The sequence below is a fragment of the Petaurus breviceps genome, unplaced genomic scaffold (genome assembly GCF_028583685.1).
Source record: "Petaurus breviceps papuanus isolate PSGF00001 unplaced genomic scaffold, PetGlider_PUasm1.0 90977, whole genome shotgun sequence".
Classification (NCBI taxonomy): domain Eukaryota; kingdom Metazoa; phylum Chordata; class Mammalia; order Diprotodontia; family Petauridae; genus Petaurus; species Petaurus breviceps.
Genome location: NW_027187391.1, coordinates 5,392,240 through 5,402,241, shown reverse-complemented (window position 1 = coordinate 5,402,241; position 10,002 = coordinate 5,392,240). Strand labels below are relative to the sequence as shown.

The window sequence follows — 10,002 nt, the reverse complement described above, 5'->3', positions numbered from 1 at the left end:
AACCTCTGAGTTAGACAGGATATCAGAACCCATCTAGTCCAATACATAACTGAACTTGCATTCACTCTACAACATCCAACCTTGGCTCTCAGATTCCCTAGTAAAGGGGCTTTCTCTATTGCCCCCTGGTGTAGCCAATTTCGCTTCAGGACAAAGTTTTACCATTAGGAAGGGTATTTTTTTTTCCCCTTCCTATACCAAATCTGCCTATCTAAAATTTTTCACTATCTCTCCTACGTCTGCCTTATAGAACCCCCCCAAAAAAACCCCAAGTCTGATACCCATTCCATATGAAAGTCAAATTACTTTTGGAAGATATTTGAAGACATCTATCATAGTTTTCTCTATCGAATCTTTAGTCTAAAAATCATTAGTTCTTTTTTTTTTTTAATAATGCTCACATGGCATAATTTTTCATCCTGATTACCTTGCTTTAGATGACTATTTCTAGCTTATCAGTGTTTTTCCTTTCACATGTATCTCAGAACTGGATACAATACTTCAGCAGTAATCTGACTAGTACAGATTGAAGGAAGATATGAAGGATTTGGATTCAAGATGTCCTGGATTTGAATCCTTTCTCAGATACTTACTAGCTCTGTGACCCTAGGCAAATCATTCTCTGAGTCTCAGTTTTCTCATTGGTATGAAATTTGAACGAAATAATATATGTTAAGCACTTTGTTAACCTTAAAGCACCACTCAAATGTAAATGTATTATCGGTATTATCTTATTAGATAAGGCCCAAGATTGTAGCCTGTTGAAATCTTTTTGGATCCTGACCTTATCATCTAACATATTAGCTATTCTTCCTATATATGTGTCATCTGAAAATTTAAGTATGCTATCTATATCTTTGTCTAATTCATTAATAAAATTCTCAATAGTGCTTCCTCAAGCACAGATCTCTAGCACATTCCACTAGAGACTTCCATCCTAGATGACATCCAACTGTGAGTATTTGTATCTGACCATGAGACTAATTCTGAATTCATCTAACTGTGAGATTATCTAGACCATGTTTCTCAATTTTTCCTTTTAAAATATTACCTTTCTATTCTCTTAATTTCCCACAGAAGCTAAGTGTTGCAGTGGATGAAGTGTTAGACTTGGTGTCAGAAAGACTCATCTTCCTGAATCAAATCCAGCCTCAAACACTTACTAGCTGTGTGATGCTGGGCAAGTCACTTAACCCTGTTTGCCTCAGTTTTCTCATTGGTAAGATGAGCTGGTAAAAACAAACCACTTTAGTATCTTTGCCAAGGAAATCACAAATGGGGTCATGAAGAATCAATTATAACAGAAATGTCTGATCAATCAATCAGCTGATCAAAAAGTATTTATTAAGCACTTACTATATGCCAAATACTATGCTAAACACTGTGGATACAAAGGAAGGCAAAAACAGTCCCAACCTTAAGGAATTCACCTTTTAATTGAGGATAATAATGTGTAAATAAATAGAAAGATAGAAGATAAATACAGATTAGGTGGAAGTAATATCAGAGGGAAAGATACCAGAGAAAGGAGAGCAGGATGCAAAAGGAAAATTTTTAAATTAGTCAGTTGGCATGAGTAAGGAAAGCATTCCAGGCATGGAAAGCTGTTACAAAGGCTTGGTGATGGGTCACAGAGTGTGGTGTAAGAGAAAGAGTAGTGTGGCTCTAAGATCCATTGTGGCTACATCATAGATAATGTGGAAGGGTAAGAAGACCGGAAAAGTAGGAGGGGATAGAGTTATGAAGGAGTTTTAATGCCAAACACAGGGTTTTATAATTGATCTTATATGTAACAAGGAGATACTGGGGTTTGTTTAGAAGAGGGGTGACATGAGCAGATCTACCTTTTTAGGAAAGAATTTCGGTAGCTAAGTGGAGGTTGTATTTCAGACTTGAGTAGGGAGACCAATTAGAATGCATTTCAGAAGGCAAAATGGAAGGGAAAGGCAAATCTAGAGTGGGACAGTAGAGGACTTTGGGAATGGAGTTTGTATATTGGCAGTTCACAATTACTGGCATAAGAAGTGTATAAGGGTGTGGGAGTATGCTAACCACTGAGGAATGAGTCCAGGCAGAGTGTTAGTCATTGGCAAGAAGTCCATTGAAGGAGGGATGGGATTAGACTGTTCAAGGTCCTCCCTTGGACCTTGTTCAGTTGCTGGGTGTTAATATGTTAGGTTGTTCCCAGATTTAACAATCTTTCTGAAGCCATCACTGTTGCTTTTGAACCCCCTCTTCTGCATTTTCTTCCCTCCTGGAGATAAGCTGTTGACTGTCAGGAGAGTGACAAGGTTGGTGAAGGACCATGTAAGGTTCCATTGAAGGAAATGGGGATAGTTAGCCTGAAAAAGAAAATTTCTAGGTAAGATAGGATTATTACTTATTAGGAAGGATACATGGGGGATTTTACTTCAGTTATGGATTGGACTAGCTAACTTCTGAAATTCCTTCAAACTTAGTGTTTCTATGATTTCCTTTTTTCCTTTGTACTTGATCTATGTGGATAATTCCTATGATGTTGATTATACATTTTCGTAGCACATAAAGGACTATGTGACACATTCCTTGCCCTTTCTCTTATGAATTGTTGTATTCAGGGAGTGGTGTCTAAATCTAGATCCAAGGTCCAGCCATGAGATTTGCCCTAAAGGGTGATGGGGAAGGAAATATGAATGCACATTAAGAAAGGATCCCTGTTGAGGTGTTACCAAGTCCAACCCAGGGAATTTTGCCAATATTTAGTCTGTATTACTGTAGACAAACAAGGGTGTGACATGCCTAGAAGCTCAGACAAAGATTATTTACCAATTACTAGAGTTTAGCCCAGGAAGTATGGAAAAAATTATTAGGCCTATACCTCAAGGAAATCGAAGAAATGAACAAAAGTCCAATCTTTACCAAAATATTGATAGCAACATGCTTTGTGATAGCAAAAAAAAAAAACAACAACAAAAAACTGGAAACAAAGCGAGTACCCATAGTTTGGGGGAATGGACAAAAAAACAATGGTATATTAATATAATGGAATATTTTTGTATAGCAATGAATTATAGATATGAGGAATTCATAGAAATATAGGAAGATTTTTATGAATTGATGCAGAGTGAAATAAGTGGAACCAAAAGATACACAATATGCATAATATGAATAATAAATCAATATAAATAAAAAGATTACTAATAGGAAGCCAACTCTGAGTAACTAAAAAACCATAAAAGGTCCTAGAAAACAAAAAATGAAATATACCTTCTTATTATAGAGAGGTGGGGGCCCTTTAGGGTAGAATGCTCTATATGTTGTCAGATGTCATCACTTTATAACAACATTTTGTGATAAAGCTATTTATTTTTGTTATAAAGGAAGGTGCAATTTCTAAGGGGTGAAAGGTTACTTTTTTTGCCCCACCCCGGAAATGACTATAATTTAATGATGAAATATCAGTAAAACATTTTTAAATAAAAAAGAATTATATAAAAGAAAACCCCAATAAATTTGGAGAGAAGTCCATGAAGCAGCAGCAACAGAGACATTTATTTACCAAAGGACTATGGAGAAGGGTCTGTTTTTTAAGCCCATCTTGCTCTAGCAGAGTGGGGCATCCTCAGCTGGAACTGATGCACACTAATTTTGATTGTTATGCCATCAGTAGTTTAGTCTTCCATCATAAAGAATAACATAGATAGATGCCATGTTGTCCTTCTATGTCCAATTCAGTCTGCTATCATCATCCATTCTGAACTGAGATAGTTAAGGAGAGCAACTAAATGCCTTTTGTGGAAAGGCTTTTGCAGAATACCCCTCATGCTTTATCCAAATTACAGGGCAAAAGTAATTCTAAAGCCTTTGATTGTGAGCAGGACTAGAAATAGAACTGAATTAGCATTCGCCATCCTATTTTCCCTAACTTCTCATATACATATATTATTGAATAGTGCTTTAAATATGCATAAGGTTCTGTTAACATTAAAAAAAACTGTTTGGTCAGTAGAGATAGTGGCTATTCATGAGACAAAGGAAGTTACCATTTCAATACATGAACAATCTATGATTAGGGTGGTCGCTGCTTCCACTGATGCAGTTTGTAAGTTCTTTATTAGGATTCTATAACTAGAGCTGGTAGGGACCTTGGCCCTAGTCCCTTCCATTGTAGGTAAAAACCAAAATCAAAACCAAGACAAGTCCTAGAGACACTAAGTGATTTTTCCAAGTTGAGCATAACTGTGGTTATTCCCATTAAAAGAACTTTACACTGTAAAATTTAGACTACTAAACAGAATGATACTTACATAAATAAATCTTTAGGTTTTTAGTTTTTCAGGTCTAAAGGAAAGAAATTCTGATGAAGAAATGTGGACCAGCACTCCCAGTAAATTTATACTTAAACTTTATGGTCTCTGAATTTATTTTTAATTTGAAATGGAAGACTCAACTCTACTTAATCTTGAAGATACCTGGGAGAGGTTTTAAAGTGTAAGAGAGGGAGGCCAGGGAGCAATAATGACCAGGAAGATAATGAAAACCTCCTGTGAGCCAAATAGACACATGTCAGGGACTCATTTGTGTGGCTAAGAAGAGCTATGGGACCATGTGATCAAGGACTATGACATAAAATGCACAGCCAAATTCAGAAGCCAGGTGTGGGCCATTAGTTCACTGTTATTCTCTGGCCTATTCTGTTCCCATCATACATTTGAGGTCAATTGGATCATAGGTCTGATGTTCAACACAACTAACTTCAATTGAGGAAAGATGGTGTTGTTACTTGTCCATTCAACTCTGCCTTGCTCAACACTCTTGCATATCTCATTCCTGGACAAATAATAGGAAAAGTAATATATCTTAGGAGAGTACAGATAACTGATGTTTCCCTGTGAGGCTCAAATAAGATACATGAATAAATAAGAATATTAATTTTTAAAAAGCTCCATGATTATTGGGATCATTTATGTTGGCAATCTCTTGAAGAATAGATGCCAAGCAAGGTCCTTGTGACATATTTTCATTCCATCCACCCATCTATTCTATCACCTTTCTCTTTGTAAGCCAATTACAAATAGCACAGGATGATTCAATACAACGGCTTTTCTGGGCAAAGGGGTGGGAGTGGGTGGGCATTTCTCAGTAAGGATAGCCTAGTTATGGTTGGATAGTACAGTTAAAGTTGTGTTTACATAAAATCTTTCATTGAAAGAACTTTGAGTGCTTCATAAACATTACCTCATGAATCCTTCCACTATCCTTAGGAAGTGAATAATGTTATTGTCCCCATTTTAACTAATGGAAAAGTTGGAAAACAGAGACATTCAGCTGCCTATTCATTAGTCAGTGGCCTATCTGAAAAGAGCACCTAGAGAGTCCTCTGTTTCTCAGGATTCCAATGGGAGGGTTGAATATACAGCATGTTCATGTTCTAATTTCATTTCATTAAATCACATTCTATGCCCCCCTCCCCCTTCTGCTTTTGTAGATGTTGTGAGGGATTTGATAGGCTATCAAACAGCTGCTACTTAGACTGTATTTCAGTTATTCCTTATTTGGAGTAATTGCTATCTTTTATCTCCCCCAGATTTCTTTTTTTTTTTTCACTTCACTCTTACCAAAACATAACTTGGAATGATTCTGAGCAATTGTTATTGGAGAAATACCCTACTTATCTGAAGGTCAGAGATACTATCATCTCCAAACATTTGGAATGGAGCCATGAACCCAGATATAAGTGAAAAAGACCCCTGAGTCTCAAATAACCTTTACACTAACTATCCCATGCCATATAATCTTTTCTGGAGGGGAAGTAGAACCATCCTCAAGCCATATGACTACCCAGACAATTATGAACAACCCCTTTCTCCCCCCCAGACTATCAGAAAGATTAACTAGGAAGAAGTAATAACTGACAGAAGAGGGTGAACACAGAGGACTCTAAGAAACAAACTGATTCTTTGGTCTGATTTTTTGGCTCCTGAGCATGGCATTCTGGGATCATTTAGTGTAGGGGCAGTTTGTGTACTTCAATAGGTCTTAAAGGCCCTCACTTCATTATAGCCCAAGACAATAATTAATACTCATAATTGGGATCCCTTTGATTTCTCACTATCTTCTTTGTGTGTGTGTGTGTGAGAGAGAGGTAATTAGGGTTAAATGACTTGTGAAGGGTCACACAGCTAGTAAGTGTCAGACAGGATTTGAACTCAGATCCTCCTGATCAGGGCTGGTGTTCTTTCTACTGTACCACCTAGCTGCCCCTTGCCTGTCTTTTAAAACCTCAGTCAGTTGCCCCTTTATCCTTTAGTTGAGGACAAGGAAAGAAGGATGATTAGGGATAAAAATGAAGGGCCATGCAATCACTGAATACCCATCTATTATCCTTTATTTACTGGTTAGGTTTCTGAAGGTCTGAGCTGTTTCTCCTGAATGCTTCACTGGTAGAAGTGATAGGGCAATGACTAGAGTCAGAATTTATAATTGTAGCAGAGCTATGAAAACCGCGAGGATTAGACTAAAGAAAGAGTTTCATGTTGGTCAGACAAGCCAGAAATGGTGCTAGCATCCCTAATACTCAGACCTTGGTGAGTGTCAGAATTTGCCCTTTGTAGATTGCACATGGCACCATTGGGATGCTCTGCTAGACAGATGCTGGAGTGCTATGGAGCTGAAAATTAGTGTGGATATAAAATTGTTTTGGTAAATTGAATCACAGTTTCAGTGCCATGGGTGTGCAATATTTAAAGGAATTCTGAAGTGAATCATTTTGTTAAAGAGAATAAGCCTTTGGTACTTTGAATTATCACCCTCTAATTGACCGGCTTTGGATATCTGTACATAAGATTTTCTTAAATCAGGACATCCATGCAAGGAACAGAAAGAATATATCTTCCAGAAGCTTAACACAGAGTAAAGAAAAAATGGAAATGTGTTCAATTTTGATCATCTTATACAGCCATGGACAGATACTGTGATTCCTTAGAAGACTGTGATTTCATTGATGTGGGTGAATTCCTTTAATGCCCTATCCCTCCCCTTCCCATGACCCCTTCATATAGTGGAAAGCAAAGAGCTCTTGCTCTGAGTAGAAAGATCTGGCTTAAAATCCTGCCTCTGTTACTTGTTATCTGTGTGACCTTGGGTAAGTTACCTTCCCTTTAGATCTCACTTCCCTCATCTGCAAAAGGAAGATGTTGGATTAAATGGTTTCTAGCTTTGAATAGATGATTCTATGATTCTTGCTGCACCAGATAGTTTCATAAGTTGTTGTGGTGGAAAAAGTTGATTACATGGTAATGAACTCTGTTAATGCACCCCCCCCCCCCAAACTCCAGTATGGTGATCCTTAGGCAATAGGTACACAGTTCCTAACTCCTCCTCCTCCTCTTTCTCCTCAATATCATCATCATCATTTATAAACTAGTTGCTTGGAGTCTCAAAGTAAGTAAGTTTCTGAAGGGTGACTTAGACTCAGGTCTTCCTGATTCCCAAATCCCATGATTTATTCATGGCCCCCACAATAAGGATCTCTGCTAAGCCTAGGGTAACTTTAGGATCACCACCACACCATGATAAGTAACAAGGGAAAACTTAAGTGTAGGCACAAACAGACATCTTTTGAGGATTGTTAAAGGACAACTTCCCAGAACCTTGGCTAATTCAGGTTTAAGTAGTTTATTTTTTAAAACATGCAGATTATTTAGGACTCAGTGATATCCAGGATGATTTGTCATTTAACTAGATCGTTTACCCATTTATTATTATTATTTAGCACACAACTGTTGAAAAAGGGCATCCTGGAGAATCTGTATATACCGTAGCATCTTGCCTTATGTAGAGTAGCTCTTATAATGGATATTCAACCTTGAACACAGAGCAAATCTGAAAGACCTGTAGCTAGCATTCATGCAGCATCTCCTGCCTTCAGAATTCTGCTGAATATGCTTAACATTAAGAATACACTAAATATATGTTGATTTAATACATTTTTCACTATGGATGACAGAAGAGGTGGTAGGGGATGGCCTACTGCAGTTTTAATCTTCATATAGATGAACCCAGTTTCAACAAAAGTCATTTTATAACAATAAATCATATATACTTTGACCTGTTAATTCATTACAATTGTAGCAGAAGCATTACACTTATATATCAATATCCTTTCCTTAGAATCCAAAGAAGCAGAAAAAAAAGAAAATATATTATACTTTCATTGAAATGTGAGAATCAGAGGTGGCACAACTGGATTTTTTTTTTAAATGCTAACTTATGGAAGTATAAAAAGGTGATTAGTACTAGACCCTCTAATGGTAACTGTAGCAATTGGCTCAAAGAGAGAAGATGGGTAGATAGATGACAGACAGACAGATAGAGTCACAGTTAAAGTCTATTAATTAAATCTATCCAGAACAGCAAATTCCTATTTTGTATCTATGTTGATACTTTTCATTCTTCACTCAGTATTTTTATAGGTTCATGTAATTAACTGATGATTCAATAACAAACTATATTATATCTTAAAATTGGTAAGAGACAGAATGGTATCCTGGGTTGTAGGGTTGAATTTGAAGTCAGGAAGAACCAAGTTCAAATCCTGCCTTGGAACTTATTGTGACCTTGGCTGAGTCACTTAACTATTTCTATGCTTTAGATTGTTGTTGTTCATATCAGTCATATCTGACTCTTTGTGATCCCATTTGGGGTTTTCTTGGCAAAGATACTGGAATGATTTTCCATTTCTTCTCCTTATTTTACAGATAAGAAAAATGATGCAAACAAGGTTGAGTAACTTGCACAGAGTCACACAGGTAGTAAGTGTCTGTAGCCATATTTGAACTCAGGTCTTTCTGATTCCAGGCCCTGCACTCTATCCACTATACCACCTAACTGCCTATGTGATTCAGGTAACTCCTACAATGTCATATACTGTTGAGATCTGCATTGCTGGAGGTAGTTTTCATATACAGTGTTTTCTCTGCTACAGTGAACTATCCTGTTAGTATATAAATGTTTGCTTAATGAATCAAATAGCATTTCTGAAAACAAACTAGGCTTTAAACAAAGGAAAAAAATAAAACATATTCCATTATTTTGCCAGGTTTGATACTTTTTGGCACATGCATATGTATATACTGATCTATGTAGATTTAAATACATATATATGTGTGAGTAGACACTGAACTTTTGCTATAGTTTTGTAATTAAAGTACGAATGCACTGCTTGAAGAATTGTGTCATTTGTGATCTATTTGAATCTGGATGAAACAAAGCCCAAAACTAATAAATATATCTGTGACTCTGACAAAGTCTCTTTAGTTGTTTTCAGTTGTGTCCAACTCCTTGTGACCTCTTTTGGAGTTTTCTTGGCATGGCTTCTGGAGTGGTTTGCTATTTCCTTCTCCAGCTCATTTTACAGATGAGGAAACTGAGGCAAATAGGGTTAAGTGACTTGCCTAGAGTCAAATAGCTAATAAGTGCCTGAGGTCTGATTTGAATGCCCTGCACTCTGTTCACTACACCACTTAGCTGCCCCTGACTCTTGCATACTCCCAGGTAATTCTCTAAGGCTGTATTGGCTTGGAAGATATGCCATTCTTCTTCCTCAGAGGGAGTTTCTATACCAATTGAATCTCTGGTTTAATTAAAAAAAAAAGACAAAACAAAAGCCAATTAACAGAGCACTGTAAGCACAAAAACATACTTGAAGAAAGCAGAGCTCATCATATATTCCTTCCACTAATGGAACACCAGTTTGTATATCATTATAAATATAGGTCCTAAGGTCAATAGAAGATGACATTGCAGAAATAGGAGGAGATCTCAGTAAAGGAGAGAGCTTACCTTTCACCCAAAGACTTCAAACATGTTTTTTTTTAAATTAATCTCAGTTTATATATGGGGAAATAAAAGAGGTCAAGCAACTCGCCCAAAGGGAGTTGTTGACTAGAGCAGTGACGAGGTTCCTGGCTCTCTGCTGGAGATAGTAGATTGTGTTGATAGGAGCAGGAGCCTACAGATTGT

At 37.0% G+C, this 10,002-nt stretch overlaps 2 long non-coding RNA genes across 2 annotated transcripts in view; one reads left to right on the top strand and one right to left on the bottom strand.

Annotated features, from left to right (window-relative positions):
• Positions 1-1,324: 1,324 nt before the first annotated feature.
• LOC138152862 (uncharacterized) overlaps positions 1,325-10,002 on the bottom strand; it is a 9,557-nt gene continuing 879 nt past the window's right edge. Inside the window, exon 2 of the long non-coding RNA XR_011166213.1 lies at positions 1,325-2,342. This is a non-coding gene — a long non-coding RNA (uncharacterized lncRNA). The remainder of the gene's footprint in view (positions 2,343-10,002) is intronic.
• LOC138152863 (uncharacterized) overlaps positions 8,755-10,002 on the top strand; it is a 21,351-nt gene continuing 20,103 nt past the window's right edge. Inside the window, exon 1 of the long non-coding RNA XR_011166214.1 lies at positions 8,755-8,885. This is a non-coding gene — a long non-coding RNA (uncharacterized lncRNA). The remainder of the gene's footprint in view (positions 8,886-10,002) is intronic.